This window comes from Cyprinus carpio, unplaced genomic scaffold (assembly GCF_018340385.1).
Source record: "Cyprinus carpio isolate SPL01 unplaced genomic scaffold, ASM1834038v1 S000000437, whole genome shotgun sequence".
Classification (NCBI taxonomy): domain Eukaryota; kingdom Metazoa; phylum Chordata; class Actinopteri; order Cypriniformes; family Cyprinidae; genus Cyprinus; species Cyprinus carpio.
The window spans coordinates 4,390-21,920 of record NW_024873180.1 but is presented as its reverse complement, the minus strand read 5'-3'; the positions used below and the strand labels follow the sequence as shown (position 1 = coordinate 21,920).

Sequence of the window (17,531 nt, the reverse complement as noted above, 5' to 3'; positions counted from 1 at the left end):
GTTTTCTGAGGTTTGTTGGTGCTGTACAATTTTTAAATTTAAAAATTGTTTCCATTGTTTTTCCCTGTTGCACTTTACCTCGCACGTCAGTTTTGATATCATTCTCTGCTAGCGACAGGACATTTTGTTTTCCGCTGGCAGGTGGGCAGGAAAAAGTAGAATGTGATGATGTTTCCCCAGCAAAGAAGAGACTAAAAAAGGGTGGACAGGTCTTAAAATCATTTCAAAATTTACAGAATTCAGATTTTTTTTCTGTATGGGGGGTCAGCAATTTTATAAATTATAACCTTAAAACTTATAGAGTTACAAATGTTTTGTTTTTTCAAGAAAAATGGCAAATCCCTTTAACCTGAGAGCTTTGTGAGGTCTCCTAGGGGAAAAATATTTATTGACATATCAAGATGTTAAGGGAAACACAATTTTTTGAGCCTCAATGACCTGGAAAACCCAGAAAAATGTGAATGTTTCGATGAGGCCAGGAAAAATTTTCAGCCCCATTTTAATTTAAATACGGTAAATGCATGACTGTGAAAAAAACCTTTATGTTGTTTCCAGCTGATTGGGCCTTTCCCAGATGAACCGGTCCTTCAGTCCCCCAATTATCCATCTGTTTTTGGAGTTTTCGAGTTCGTAAATGAATAGTTTTGAGAACCCATCATCCCGGACTGTTTGCAGGCCGAGCCCCAGCTGTTAACAGGACAGTGGGAAAACCTTCACAGAAAAATTTTAACAAAAGCCCCGATATTTTTAAACAAAATCAAGAACGAAACGATATGACCTTTTTAAACAAAACAGGCAAACAAATTTTCTTTTGGCATTCGAAACAGCTGACCAAAGCAACATCGGGGGAGTTTTTTTGGCCCTAAAATACCTTTGAGTTTTCCATTGGTCCATGGGGGTTAGGCAATCGGGGGTTGTTTTGAACCCCACCTTCTTTGATGTGCATTTTTTTTTCACGGATCATTTCTCATTCAACAGAGGTCAGGCAAGAGAGAAAACATCCCTAGTCACTAGCAACATGATAAAACTGGGTGCGAATAGCTAAAGCGGGCACTAATAATCCCCCCAAATGACAAACCCTCGCGGGAGATTTAAAAAAGATTCAGAGAAAGCATTTATTCCTAGAAAAAATTGCAACAAGCTGATGTTGACTCTGAACTGCTGCCAATCATTATATAATATAATATTCTGACAACATTGGTGCTCGCCCTCACACCTAGATTGCCTACAACTTCTCGTTTTTTGTGTTTAGGGCATATGCGCGAGCGTCGCGACACATTTACATAAATCTACAACAGGGATCTCCAACCCTGCTCCTGGAGAGCTACCATCCTGCAGACTTCATTTCCCAAACCCCTTCTCCAACACACCTGTCTGTAATTATCAAGTGCCCTTTGAACACCTTGATCAGCTGGTTTCAGGTGTGTTTTGATTGGGGTTGGAACTGAAATTGCAGGACAGTAGCTCCCCAAAGGAGCAGGGTTGGAGAGTTCAGAAACAGTAAAACTACGCTCGCCTTTTCAAACTTCTTTTTCTCCCCCCCAAAAAAAAACAAAACTAACTTTGTTTAAAGTATATCGGGGCCTTAAGATAGGTGTAGTTGGGTGGGGTTTGTGGGGTGAATACAAAACCTGCTGAAAATTGATTAGCTCCAGGTGCCCAGCTTAAAAATTTTGGGTTTTTGGGTCCAGAAAAAGAGTGTGGACCCCCATGACTGAAAAATTTCGGATCATTTTTGGGGAGCTCGTTTGGGAAAAAGGCAAAAAACCTGGACCGAATTAAAAACGAAATGACAAAACAAAAATGCGCAAACGTACATGAACAAAAGGTATTTGCCTTTAAATGTAAAAAATTATTTCCAAAGAAAAAAGAAAGTCAAATAAAATGGCAGAGGTTTATTAATATCTTATACTTTTAAAGACAGGGAAATTCGTTTCTGGATAACTCCTCTTTTGTCGACAATTTAAAACTTTTGAATGATCTTATTTTGAAGACAGAAAACGCGACCACAATTCCTACAATAAACCCATACACACCGTCAGTCGTACACGAGATATTAAATTAATCATTCAGCTATCATGTATAACAGTAGATTTTCTGCCATTATGACAAAAAACATATCAATGTCAAGTTCGTCACGGCTCTAACGTTACACGCTGCATGTTAAAATGATATTCCGCAAACACAACGGCAACCTGGTGTTCGGTTCGTACTTGAAATACGGCATTGGTAAGATATCCATCAAATCACTCGTTTGGAATAATCGGTTTTATTTGAAGTAATGACCTTCGTAGATTTGACATCTGGAGCAACGGATCAGCGATGATCGCTCTGTCAGTCCGCCGCCATATTTCCCGCTTGTGCCGTCACCGCCAGGCCAACCGATCGTCATTTTGATTGGATAAAAATAATCTGTAAATAATAATAATTTTGAGACTATTTTTTTTAAGACACTGGTTATATTGCTATATCCAATCTATTTTACTAGAAAAAATAGTTGCATTTGGAAAACAAGCTTGTTTATAAACTGCTACCCACAATTCCTTTTTTTTTTTTTTTCTTTTTTTTTTCCTTCTTTTCCTTTCCTTTTTCCTCTTTTCTTTTTCCTTTTTTTTTTTCTTCCCTCTTTTCCCTTGTTTTTGTTTTTTTCCTCTCTCTTTCCCTAGCTCAAACGCCGCCAGTGAAGTGATGTAGTCTCTGTTCATGCCTAAACTCGTAAAGTTATCCTGGGGAAGCACTTGTAAAAGTGTTAATGTGTTCTAATAATATTTTGTATTATATGGACCTTATTTTTTGAGTGTAGGGTCGGCTGTGCATTTTAAGGGTGGATATAAATTTATCCCGGCCAATGGCCGGCGGTACCCCAGATTCCGACGGAAAGGTAAAACTAATAGGTGTATTTGATGTACGGTTGCGTTATTCCGTGTCCGATCGCTGTAATGGTTCCAGCATGTTGTGATGTGCACATAATATATAATATATATAACATCTTCGTTAGGTGTACTTTAGGGGGCAGTCGTGGCCCACACTGGTTAGGAGGGAGTGAATGTAAACTGCACCCGCATTCCCTTCTCCCCTTTCCCACCGTCAATTTATAGCGTTCAGTTCACGTGACCGGCTCGAAAGACCCGAGGGCAAAAACAGTCCATAGAAACTGCAAAAAGTCAAGCCTGTATCACTTTCCCATCTGTTTCACAGCACGCAGATATTTAGATCACTCCTCAAAGAATATAACAAAGGTATGGTAGAACAAAATGCAAGTTTGACTATTTGCAATCCATATTAATGCACCCGGGGCAAGTATTTTAATGCATTAAACTGTTTGTGTACAAACGTTGTAAAAAACACTAAAGTGCCTTAATATATTTACAAGATCTAATTCTTCAGGCAGTCAAATTTCAGTAATCAAGCACGTATATTAATGATGCATATTGACATAGCAGCGATGAGGCGGAATAGGAACGCAATCCGCTTAAATGGTCCAGTGTTTCCTTCTATGGTGGTCTATTGTAAACCCTTAACGTGAAACTTTGCACATTGGTTTATATTCTTGTTTCATATATGCTTGCCTGTACAACTTCCATCATCAAAAAGTGTTTACTGATTGCCACCTTTTAAATACTTGCTTTACATTAGGCAAACTATGTGATAAATAACTGTCGGTGCAGGGAGCAAGCTGCTTTTGCCCTCCAGGGGCGGTCCTATGAGGTGTGATAGTCACGTGAAAAGAATCATACCATGACTATCTACCTGGAAGCAAATGGCAACAGAAAGCCAACCCTCAACCGGCTCCCCCCCGGGAGCCAGAACAAAAATGGGCTGGCCACTTCTCCAGGTGTTTGTGTCCTACTCAATGCTGTGTGATGTACTGGATTGGTTAAATGCAGAGCACAAATTCAGAGTATGGAACACCATACTGCTACACATCACATCACCGTTTCAATTTAGTGCTGGCCTGTTGGCTAGATTACTGTCCTAACCAGGGTGCGTTTCCCAAAACCATAGTTGCTAACTAAGTTAGCGCTTGTTGGTTGCATTCAATTATCCCATTGCCACCAACAGGTTAGCAACTATGGGTTTTTGGAAATGCACCCCTGATTAAATGCTTGGTAGTGATTGGTGAAGCCCTGTGTGTTTGGCTTAAGCTCATGTTTGAAACCAAACCTTGGGGGTTATAATGTTGTAAGAAACATGATTCTTTAACTTTGTATTATATGTCTGAGATGATATGTGTCTGTATGAACTGAAATCTAACATCAGTGTGGTTTTATGAGTGTGATTCACGTTATTACTTCATGTTAATCCTCTTCTTTCTGCAGGTTTTTCCAGTTCCTAGGTCATGATTGTTAAGGCTGCTTTCCCTCCTGTCGCAAGAGAACCCCCAGACAGAAATTGCAACTGGACCGGGCTGTCTCTGCTGTGGTACGCCTACCGGCGAATAAAAATAAAAACACAAGAGGGCACCATCGGGGCTTGTGGGTGAGTTTGACTACAAATACACACTTCTCTATACAACCCTTTCAGAATAGAGAGACACAGGCTGCATCCTGTCAGGAAGATGTTTCAGTTTATGACATTGTTTTTTCTGTATAATGGTACCTTGTGTCGATGCAAGCAGCAACCTCCCGCCTTTCTTGTTTAAGGCCAAAAAGGAGTGACATTAAAACTGCAATTCTCTGACTGGCCGGTTAGTACGCTGGCTCCAAAAAAAGGAGTCAATCCCATAGACTGGAGCCTCTGGTCCTCCTGCAAAACAAGGATCCAAGGGGTGTGGTTGGTCCAGATGCCAATCCTCCCACCTTACATAATACCTACTCTCATACCCTTCTCAACCCCCGATCCCTAAACCCACCCTCTCCAAACCGCCTTCTCCACCCCTTACCGTTACCATCTCCCCGCCCCCCCCCTAGATGTGGGAGCCACCACGCCCCCTGGATCTTGTGTTCTGCATTGAGGGCTACTGCTAGACTCAATGAAAAACAAACAACTTTTTATGCATTTTGGCCATTCTTTATTACAACAATGGTTGTTTGAGAGAGGGGTGAACAACAATTTTTTTTTTATATATTTAAGAATTTAATTTTTTTTTTTTTTTTTTAAAAATAAAGTTCGTCCGTTTAAATTATAATTAGCCTTAAAGTTCTGCATATGAAGGTCGTGGCCACTTGAGTGAACAGGTGGATTGCCGCGTGCGCCACTGGCCGTTGCGCTAGGTGGGCGTGCTTCACATCGCAGTTCACAACCCTGCCAAGATGGCAAAAGATGCCCGCTCCGCCCAGGTTTTCTGAGCTTCAAAAACACTCTTCAGAAAACGTATGGGTTGCGTCATGGACTGTACGTCCATGTTTTTATATACCAGTCTAATGGTCTAATGATACAAATTTTAGAGCTTAGAGACAAACAGGGGGTAAATAAGTTAATGAATACAGTGGTGATTCTCAGATCAATTGACAACTTTCAGCCACTCATTTCAGATGTAATTTGTTATTCTTTCCACCAACCACACTTTGCAGGTTTGTGGGGACATAATATTTCACTGCAGGAAAGATCTATGAGCCCGCAATAACTTCCTAATTAAGGCATTTCAAACTGATATTTGAGCTGAAACATGAATTGGGACCATGACTTGCTTTCCTTACTTTGAAAGCCATTGGTTTTTCAGCTTTTGAAGTGCCGCCACAGATTGTGTTTTGCGTGTGTAATGCATGTTTGCGTGAGTGACTGGAAAATTAATGCTTCAGGGTTTTTCCTGGGTCACAAAGTGGTCTATCGTGTGGGTGGCTGACGGTCATCCACATCACAGTAAAAAGTAAACCTACCCACGGTATCTTCGAGTCCAATACTGACAATATAATTTAAATAATGACAAAGAGACTGTGTTTTTTTAACTTTTAAAATAAAAGAACAATCACGTGTTGATAAATACAAAGGTGCTTACAAAACCATGTTTACATGTCCAACGTCACCATTAAACAAAGAATAAAGAAACAAAAAAAAAAAAGAAAAAAAAATTTGTCATCGTTTAAGGGCCTTCAAAAGTTTTAGAACGCCAGGTAAAAATTAATGTAAAGTTCAACTTTTAAAAAACTGTCTCAAGACGTATAAGGTCAGTGTTTTTTCCTCCATACCACTGTATCATGTTTTTTACAATGAAGAAATTAGCCTACTCGCTCTGATTGGTTTCGGGGTCCTTTGTATTCAGTGGTTACTCCACCGGCAAATGAAAATTTTTGTCCCCATTAATCACGTATACCCCCAATGTCGTTCCAAACCCGTAAAAGCTTCTCTCATCTTTCGGAAGCCCAGACGGTCCTCATAGACTGCCAAATAAAATACAGTGTCAAGTCCTGGAAAGTCTGAAAAAGCGATCGTCATAATAGTCCATCTGCCATCATTGATGCAACCCGCAACGAATATGAAGCGACGATACTCTTTTTTTGTACACAAAAGAAAACAAAAATAACGGACGTTAAATTTCAACAATTCCTCTCTTCTGTGTCTCTCCACGTATCGCCGTGGCCATTTTGACAAATCTGAGCAGTACGCAGTCTGCTAAACCGCTCATTCCCTGTGTCAGACGCGCCACAAGGATTGTGTGTTTTATGTGTAATTTATGTTTTGGTTTTAATGAAAACAGTGCATCGGTGCTGTTCGGCAGACACAGAAGAGTGTACGCCGCCTGCGAATATAATTTGAATTTTGATAATTCTTTTAATAGAAAATGTTAATTTAGTCTTTCGCAGGATCATTTTGACATCCCCTATCATTTAACCCTTGTTTTTTGTTTTTTTTTTTTGATCATAATCAGCTTAGAACTGTTCATTTTAAACAACCCCTCTGCTAAATTAGGCTCTCACGTTCATCCTTTCTGTGCCTCACCTGTGGATGTTCTTTTTTTCCGCAATGGCCTTCATATCGTTTGTAAGAAGTAATTTATCTTATCCTGAATAATTATTTTGGTATATAATTATATAAATGATTAAGTATCAAAAATTTAGAGCAAATTGAAAAAAATTAAACTAATAGTTCGTCGATTCTCTACCATATACCAATTGCATAAAAATACAATCTTAGCTACCGCAACTTGCTTGTTGCATTGGACTAGTTTAACAGAACCTCCACTCCATCTAAATGGACATTATTGGTAGAGGTATTGTAACCTAGCACATTGTCATATAAATTAACAATGAAATAACCTGTGAGTTTATTAGTGCCTAATCTAACTTACCAGTCTTGAGATGTTAAACACAGTCCCTCATTTCTTGAGTTGTTCTGAGTACTATGATTTTGTGTTTATATTATGCCCCGATTCAGACAGTGAGGTCTCATGAGGTTCAGTGTTGAATGGATCAGTGGTGTTTTACCATTCAGTCAAATTAATCAGTTCAGGAGTCCTTAGGGTCCGTTAATCGCTGACATTTAGAAAATATTTGTCAACGACTGAAAACACTTGAATTACTGGATATGCTTTTATTTTTTGAAAGTGGTTTATTTCAGCCTGCATGTTTGGAACTTAGCGTTATTCACACCCAGGGGTAAGTCGGAAAAAACATTCCTCCGAATGCACTACTTGAAGCAAGATTCAGTCCCCTGCCGACCCTTTAACCATCATGTAGTTTGAAGTGTTTATTAATATGTCCGTGGGAGGGAAACGAAAGAGTTGGCTTAGGTTTGTATACAGACAGAGGTGGAGCGCTCTTCTCTTTCTTTTCATCTGTTAACATGTACACTTTCACAAGTGCAAAGCATCCATTTGTACTCACTCATAAATCGGCATATAAATTGAATAAACCAATTTTTTTTTTTTTTTCAATGTCTTTTTGCTCCTTTAGTCCAGAGGTTGTCATAAGAAGCGTCTCACCGTCGGGCAGTGATACTCCAGTGCGGCCAATCACTGGTGCCTCACTGGGCTGAGATTCTGGTCCAAGAGGACCCATGAAGCCTGAAAGTGCGTAAGCACATAGGTAGCATGCTCATCAGGTGATCAATCCTCCATTTTTCCTGTGCCCTTCCCTTTCTTTGAGGACCCTGTACATTCCAGTTGTAATTTTATTTCTTAACCATTTTCGTTACAAATGACTTTTAATGCTTTTGAACTTCCACTTTAAAAGACATTCCAAATGTATTTATTTTTTTGCCAAGTTGATTTTGTACCACTCTTAAGATGTCATAGTGGGGTCATTTCAACAAGTACCGTAAAGTTTGTTAGTGGTTTTTGGCTGTAGATAATCCTTATGGGGAGAAGGTGGTGGCCGGGCTGTGTAATTCTGATAAGCTGTATGACAATGGCCGGGCTAATACGTCCTTACGCGTCTCGAGCCAGGCTGGTCTTGGGGCCTAAATTTGAGGCCCGTGTTGGAAGCTCTAGTGTCCAATGAGTGATATTGTTTCAAATGTCAAGAAACAGGTTTTGGGTTGCCGCTGATAATATAATAATTAATAATCACTTTTTGTCTCTTAAGAAAATGAACATTTGATAGTAGTTTTGAGTTTAGAATGCAGAGGTAAAAATTTTGTTCATTATCAAAATCAGTAACATCCTCTAAAAAAAAATGTATCAATCTTCCATATGAATATGGTTAAATTTATTTCTCAAGTATTCAAGTTTTTATTTTTGTATTTTTTTTTAAGCATCGGTCTCCAATATTAACATACATGTTTAAATCATGGCTAACATAGTTTAAAAACCACTTAGCACGCTCACCTCATACCAATGGTAAAATATAACTTTTTTTAGGTAGCCCTATTTTGTATGAATAAACAGTAGTTCGAAAACATTTCACGTATAAATGCACACATGCTATAACACAACTACATACTACAATTATATACCATACTCCTTTTAATAAACTTCATGTGAATATCCCAAATTTCGTGCCACATATACCATGGTGCAATTGAGTGGTACTACAGTAAATCCCATGGTAAATGATGGCGATTTGTAGATATATTATTGAAAAAGAAAAGCTGTCTCGTTGCACACAGTGTTTCTCCTGTTGTGCTTTAAACTCGTTTTAATCATTTGTCATTTGTGGTTCATTGCTGAATTTTCAAGCACTTCACACGGATTCTCACAGCGCGTGCTTAATGCTCGTGTGACCGATTAAAACAAATTCTGTAGTGAGCCTCGCAACCACAAATGAACGAAACTCATGGCTGTTCTCGTTCAGCTTTTGCCGTGTAACATTATATCGAACATTTATCAAACTCTTCATATCCTTTTATTGTGGAAATTATATCACGATAAGTATGGTTATCGGAGTATCCCCATTCATAATTTCATCCTTACTAGGGGTTGTAACTGGTTACACATGTGCCACAAAAACTGAAACATTTCCTTTCTCACGTATTGTTGAACTGTCTTTCAGAGCTGCACGGAGGGCCAAGAAGGCGAAGCAGGCAACTAAAGAAACAACCCCCCAATCGCCAAGGTAAATGAGAGTTTTGTACAAAATCTCAAAACCATAGAAGTCTATGAGCTCAGGTGTGATTGTTCTTTTGCCCCTTGAGGCGGCTGCATTGTGACTGATCCTGTCTCTTCTGTGTCATAAGGTTGCATAGAGAGTGAGAACGGACTAAGTCTACACTAGTACCCTTTAATAATGGGTGCTCAGTGTCATTTTATAGTCCTACTGTATTGCAAACCAAATATAGTGTTTGAATGTCTTCATATAGTCCGCAACATGTTTGTGTGCCGTTTTAGGCCTCTTTTTACAGCTGCATCCAAACAGAAAATGTCAGCCTCAGTGACGTCATCGCTCCTTCGTGTGGTGGCAAAGCGCTTAAATTCAGGTTTTTGGTGGTGTTTCGTAGCATCATTCAAGTTTCTACTTATCAACTGCTGAGAGCTCCTGGAATCCTTTGATTTTACTTAATGTCTGCAGTGATAAACTGCGGATATTGTTCTACCCTAAAAATCACTGTGCTTGACTTTGGATTGTAAAGGGGACATCGGATCTTCTATTTTCCAGCCAAAGTTTGGTATGTTCACTTGAATCATGAGTCTTCATGAAATGTCAGTTACGTAATTTGGTTAAATTTACTCATTTCATGTAAAAACCGACCGTTTTTTACTTTGTCAAACAGGTCTGTTAACAAGTAATGTTTCTGTCATGTTTTTTTTTTTTCACAATGACCACACCTGTAACTGCCGTATACAGGCTGGATCGTTTTACACTCGGATGATCAATTTTAAATATTTTAAATGTAAGTCATGTAAAGATTGCTTTCAGTTTATGATGTTAATACTACCTCCAACCAGGAGAGATCGCTAGTTTCCAGCCGCTCCCGTATTAATTTCAGTGTAGTAGGACGGCACTCTAAGGTAAACATTCACAACATTAGCAAATACATAACTTTAAAACTGACTATGAAAACAGCATGTTGCCAGTCAAGATATTTAACCGATTGATCTTTTTTACCAAGTGTCAGGGATACTTTAATGAGTTAAGTAATTAATATATACCGTTTAATAATAGCCTGATTGTTTTAAATTAATATAATAATACTTTGACTCTCTCCCCTTTTCTCCTAAAAAATGGTCCAAGGCTGAAATGTCAAGTGAAGGGTCAATAAAGGTGGCCTTTAAAGATGCTTAATTTTTTTAAAGGGGTCATATGATGGCTGCTAAAAACATTATTTTCCACATATACTGTACATTGTTGTTTCTCCTCTATGCTCCGTCTTCTGAAACGTCGATTTTTAACAAAAGCTCATCGTTCTGAAAAGCGGGATGTGCTGTGCTTGGCCAGGCTATCAGGTTGCGGTGGTTAGTGGCTGAATGCATTAAGCATGTGGACCGTGGTTACAGCCCTTTACAGATTGTGTGGCACTGTCCGGGCCGGAGTGACCCCATATCAACATAAACAAAACCATTAAAACGTGATATAAACATGAGTTCTAGTTGTGGTCCATCTTTGGAAAGGCAAAAACAAAGTATTTAAGCTTTAGCCATTAAACAAGAGGGTCACAACACCGTTGCCCTAAAGTGAGTCTGAGGCCGGTTTACGTGAGCAAAGGGCTGGGGCGGGCTTGAGATGGCGTCAGGCCGTGTATCCGATGAGGAGCTTGCAGCAACCACATGTGACGACCCCGGGCTGGACTCCGGTTCGTCCACGTGCAGAATAGTTGATGTATTCCTCAGCGACCAGCACGGATCAGCTCAAGCATGACGAAGCGGAGATCGCCCTCTTTTGGAAGGCCTAACAAAGTAGTTGCCGCTTTCACAGTGAAACACAACATCGTCTATACGACATGGCGGCGCAGCAACAACAATATACAACAAGCTTAAAAGGTACGTCCTTCTTTTTTGTGTGAACATCTGGGCGGTGTTATGCAAATCTCTCCCACATAGTGACTAAGATGTGGGGGGCGTGTTAGAATGAGCCGTTTTAGGGGGGTGTGGATGAATAAAGAATATTTATAAAGACTTTAATCTTAACAACTTTCAAGATCTTCTTTATTGGCACCAAGAGCGGTGTAACACATTCAAAGAGAAAGGTAAAATTTGAAATCGCCTCAGATGACCCCTTTAATGCTTTTTAAAGAAGTCTCTTCTGTTCACCAAGCCTGTCATTATTTGATCCAAAGTACAGCAAAACAGTAAGATTTTGAAATATTTTTACTAGGCTATTTAAAACTTAAAAATTTATTTAAAATTAAAACTGTTTTCTATGTGAATATATTTTAAAATGTAATTTATTTGTGATTTTCAAAGCTATAATATACAGTCGTGGCCAAAAGTTTTGAGAATTACATAAATATTAGTTTTTCAAACAGTTTGCTGCTAAACTGCTTTTAGATCTTTGTTTCAGTTGTTTCTGTGATGTACTGAAATATAATTACAAGCACTTCATACATTTCAAAGGCTGTTAATCGACATATGGCCCTTCTTTTTCAGGACCGTCTGCAATTTGACTGGACATGGGCTCTCAATCAACTTCTGGGCCAAATCCTGACCTGATAGCAACCCATTCTTTCATAATAACTTCTGGAGTTTTGTCAGAATTAGTGGGTTTTTGTTTGTCCACCCGCCTCTTGAGGATTGACCACAAGTTCTCAATGGGATTAAGATCTGGGGAGTTTCCAGGCCATGGACCCAAAATTTCAACATTCTGGTCCCCGAGCCACTTAGTTATCACTTTTTTTGCCTTATGGCACGGTGCTCCATCGTGCTGGAAAATGCATTTTTCTTCACCAAACTGTTGTTGGGTTGTTGGAAGAAGTTGCTGTTGAGGGTGTTTTTGGTACCATTCTTTATTCATGGCTGTGTTTTTGGGGCAGAATTGTGATGAGCCCACTCCCTTGGATGAGAAGCAACCCCACACATGAATGGTGTCAGGATGCTTTACTGTTGGCATGACACAGGACTGATGGTAGCGCTAACCTTTTCTTCTCCCGACAAGCCTTTTCCAGATGCCCCAACAATCGGAAAGGGGCTTCATCGGAGAATATGACTTTGCCCCAGTCCTCAGCAGTCCAGCTATCAAATTGATCCAGCTGCTAAATTGATTGGAAACAGTTCACTTTTTTGTAGATTCAATTTGTAACCAGAAAATTTGCCAAACTAATCAAAAATTTGGAGGATTGGTGGCAATGCTGAAGTGGGGTTATATAAAAGAAGGTCATCTGCATAGAGAGACAGTTTATAAGAGGTTCCAAACCGAGAAATGCCTTCAAACTTTTCCTCACTTTGCAGCCAAATAGCTAATGGCTCTATAGCCAATGCAAATAATAGAGGTGAAAGGGGGCAACTTTGGGGAGTGCCTCGTCGAAGGGGAAAGGTTTTAGAATGTGTTGCATTGGTGTATACAGATGCTTCAGGGGAGGAATATAATAACTGAATCCATGCTATAAAATTTGAGCTGAAACCAAATTTATTTAAAATGAAAAACAAATACTTTTAACCTTCTCGACATCGAGGACAATATAACCTCTGCAGTGTCAGAACTTAAAGAAAGGATGGTATTAAAAAGTCTTCTGGTGTTATAAAAAGAGTGTCTACCAGCCATGAAGCCTGTCTGGTCAGGGGAAATAACAGCAGGCAACACTTGCTGAAGGTGAAGGGCGAGGATCTTAGATAAAATTTTAAAATCCACATTTAACAAAGAATTGGCCTTTAACTACTGCAGAGCAAATGGGATCTTTATCTTTCTTTAGCAACAATGAAATGGATGCCTCAGACATGGTTGTTTGGGAGCCATCCCTGAAAGAAAGGCCTCATTATATAACTCTTTGTAGTATTGGGGCTGGAACAGAAGAGAAGTCAAAGCTATATTTTTTAACATCGTTACTCCAGTCACACGATCCTTCAGAAATAATTCTGATATTCTGATTTGCTGCTCAAAAAACATTTATTTATTATTATTATTATTATTATTATTATTATTATTGGTGTTGAAAACAGCGGAGTAGATTTTTTTCAAGTTTCTTTGATGAATAGAAAGTTCAGAAGAATGTAGCATTTATCTGAAATAGAAATCTTTTGTAACATTATAAATGTCTTTATCATCACTTTTGATCAACTTTAAGCATTGCTAAATAAAGTATTAATTTCTATAATTTCCTTTCCAAAAATAAAAATTATACTGACTCTAAAAAGTTTTTGAAAGGTATAGTGTATAAAGTTACAAAAGCTTTTTATTTCACTAAATACTGATCTTTGGATCTTTATCTTCATCAAAGAATCCTGAAAAAAAAAAAATGTACTCAACTGTTTTTTTAAATATTGATAATTAAAAAAAAAGGTTTCTTGAACAGCAAATCAGCATACAGGTGCTGGACATATAATTAGAATATCATCAAAAAGTTGATTTATTTCACTAATTCCATTCAAAAAGTGAAACTTGATTATTATATTCATTCATTACACAGACTGATATATTTCAAATGTTTATTTCTTTTTAATTTTGATGATTATAACTGACAATCTAAGGAAAATCCCAAATTCAGTATCTCAGAAAATTAGAATATTACTTATGACCACGTACAAAGAAAGGATTTTTGAAATCTTGGCCAACTGAAAAGTATGAACATGAAAAGTATGAGCATGTACAGCACTCAATATTTAGTTTGGGGCTGCTTTTTGCCTGAATTACTGCAGCAATGCGGCGTGGCATGGAGAGTCGATCAGTCTGTAGCACTGCTCAGGTGTTATGAGAGCCCAGGTTGCTCTGATAGTGGCCTTCATCTCTTCTGCATTCTTGGGGTCTGGCTATATCGCATCTTCCTCTCACATACCCCATAGATTTTTCTATGGGGTTAAGGGGTCAGGCGAGTTTGCTGGCCAATTAAGAACAGGATACCATGGTCCTTAAACCAGGTACTGGTAGCTTTGGCACTGTGTGCAGGTGCCAAGTCTTGTTGAGAGATGAAATCTGCATCTCCATAAAGTTGGTCAGCAGCAGGAAGCAGTGAAGTGCTCTAAAACTTCCTGGTATACGGCTGTGTTGACCTTGGACCTCAGAAAACACAGTGGACCAACACCAGGAGATGACATGGCACCCCAAATCATCACTGATCTGTGGAAAACTTTACACTGGACCTCAAGCAACGTGGATTGTGTGTCTCTCCTGTCTTCCTCCAGGACTCTGGGACCCTGATTTCCTAAGGAAATGCAAAATTTACTTTCATCAGAGGACTAACCTTTGGACCACTCAGCAGCAGTCCAGTCCTTTTTGAAGCAAGATGCTTCTGACGCTGTCTGTTGTTCAAGAGTGGCTTGACACAAGAAATGCAACAGCTGAAACCGATGTCTTGCATACGTCTTTGTGTAGTGGTTTTTGAAAGCACGGACTCCAGCTGCAGTCCACTCTTTGTGAAAATCTCCCCCATTTGGTTTTGTGGTGGTCACCACACACACCCAACACACATATACATATACATATATACATACATATTACATATACACATATATAATATATATATACATATATATGATATATAATATATATATATATATATATATATATACACGTATATAACTGAGGTGGCCGGCCGTACAAGCCATAATTCATTCTGCACTCTCACACACTACATTCTCTCCTTTCCATACATATATTTCTACTCTCTCACACAATTACAGTCTCCGTACACATGCATACATTTCTACTCTCGCACACATACATTCTCCTTACACCCATGCGTACATTTCCTACTCTCTCACACATACATACACTACATACACACACATACATATATATACCACACCCACATACCTATATACAAACACACACACACACACACACCCACCATATATACACACAGGGCCGGCTCTAGCCCTTTGGTTTGTGTTCCCTAGGCGCGATTGAGTTTTGCCACCCCCTCCCCCCAAGTCACTGAACTTTTAAATTTGTGGTTGAATAAACTGTATTACTCAATTATATACTCGGTATTATTCAAGGGTCTTACTCCAGGGCGTAGATTTGGTTTGAACATTGTTGAACGTTGTGACACGTTGTATGCTGTCTGTTATTTTTTTTCAATTTTTTATTTTTTGTGTGTATTGTTTATTTGATACTTTATTTCTCCTATCTATCTATCTCTACTATCTATTCTATCTATCTATCTATCTATCTATCTATCTATCTATCTATAGCTTTAACTGTTTACAAATTCAGCATATAAAAATATGAAAGAGACAACATTTAGACATTTTTATTTTAAGATTTTTACATTCCACCTTAACTGCATTTTTATTTTTTTTAAAGGGAACACATCGGCTCTTGAACAAACTGTCTATACTGTTTCCTGTTTTATTTATTGATTGAATGGGCATCTTCTTTACCTAATCACCTGCTCCTCCTCTCCCTCTGCTGACTTTTCCTACCCTGCTGCTTTATTTACCTCTCAATCTGTTATAAAAACATTTTAAGAGATTATACACCTCATAACGTTATGAAATTTGTGTATAATCATCATTCATAAAATTCTTACATAGTAGAGATTATCTAAAGAAATTAAGTATTGAAAACCGCCAGTAGGCGGAAGCGTTTTCACTGTTTTAATGAGTTCGCCACTCAAATCGTTCATTCATCCAATTCGTTCAAAAGTCAGATTAATTTAGGAAGAAAACAACACACCGATGTGAATACTTTTTGTCATTGATAATTACAGACACTATTGAAAAATAAACTAGCAAAACAGACAGCTGCTTTGTTATACTGATAGTTATAGCTAAATACATTGCAATGGATTAGCTAGCTAAAATATATGTGGTGTGTACTTAGCTATTACACAATATTCTCATACCTCATTTTCAGTACATGCTTTATTTATTTATTTTTTTGCATCGCTCTCTGACCAGCAGTTAAATATAGTCCGCTGTGCTGCGCTTCCATTTCATTTTTGGCGCTTAACGCTTACCCGTGGTGTCTCTCCCATAAACAACACACTCGCGTTGTTTTGTGAAAGTGCGACTCTCATTGGTTGGGCGTTACTAATCGTTCAATGGAGGGGGAGTATTTTTTTTTGTCTGATTTATTATGACAAACTCATATTTGATTAGGAACAAAATTATTGTTAAGCAAAATAAAATGAATTCTCTAAGTATGTTTTCATTTGATGATCTACTGTGATTTTCATGTTGAAATATTGGTGGGGGGGGGGGGCTGTAACTGATGGATTTTGATATTGGGGGGCTCAGCCCCCGCCCCATCCCCCTAACTCCCGCTTCCCTGCTGTCCAGGTTGAGCATCCGTTGGGTTCAGTTGGTCTGTAGTTTCACTGGTGCCCTGCTTAATTTTCTTCATCAACTGGCAAGACTTGCTCTAACGTGAACGGCGATCTCTAGAGGGTGCCCCGCGCCCCTCAACATATTTTGTCGCCCTAGGCATACCGCCTATAGGCTCCGCCTATAGACATCGCCGGCCCTGTATACCACACACCACACACACACACTCATACACACACACACACACACACCACACCACACACACACAACACACACACCCACACATACATACATACATACATACGCTACACACACACATACACATATATATTATAGATAGTATATATACACACAAATATACACATATACATCTATATACATAGACATACATATACATACATACATAGATATATGATATATATATATATATATATATATATATTATAATATATAACATATATATATATATATTTATATATAGCATGTATGTATGCTGAAGAAAATATGTGTCTGTACTGTAAGAGAAGAATTATTATTGTTGAGAGAGAGTAGAGTGGAAAAACGGAAGGCCAGGTTAGGGCCGCGAATCAGGTCAGTTCTCAGTTCGTGGTGCCAGTAACACGATAGTATAATCGTCTAATTATTTTTGTTTTTTTTCACTTAATTTAGGAAGTGAATAAAGTGGGAGGTTGCAATTGGGGGTATCTTTAATTATTCCATACTCATATATTTGGACTCATTGGTTATTTTATTTTTTTAGATTGTACCAGACAGAACAAATTTATGAAATACTGAAGAACCCATATTATGGAATAAGGGTGGGGTGAATATGGATGTATTTCTGAGGGGGAACTGACAGTCT

General features: G+C 38.5%; 1 non-coding gene across 1 annotated transcript; it reads left to right on the top strand.

Moving 5' to 3' along the window:
- Positions 1-9,497: 9,497 nt before the first annotated feature.
- LOC122142977 lies at positions 9,498-9,636 on the top strand. The gene has a single exon (XR_006158880.1). It is a non-coding gene; the product is annotated as a small nucleolar RNA SNORA17 (small nucleolar RNA).
- Positions 9,637-17,531: the final 7,895 nt, after the last annotated feature.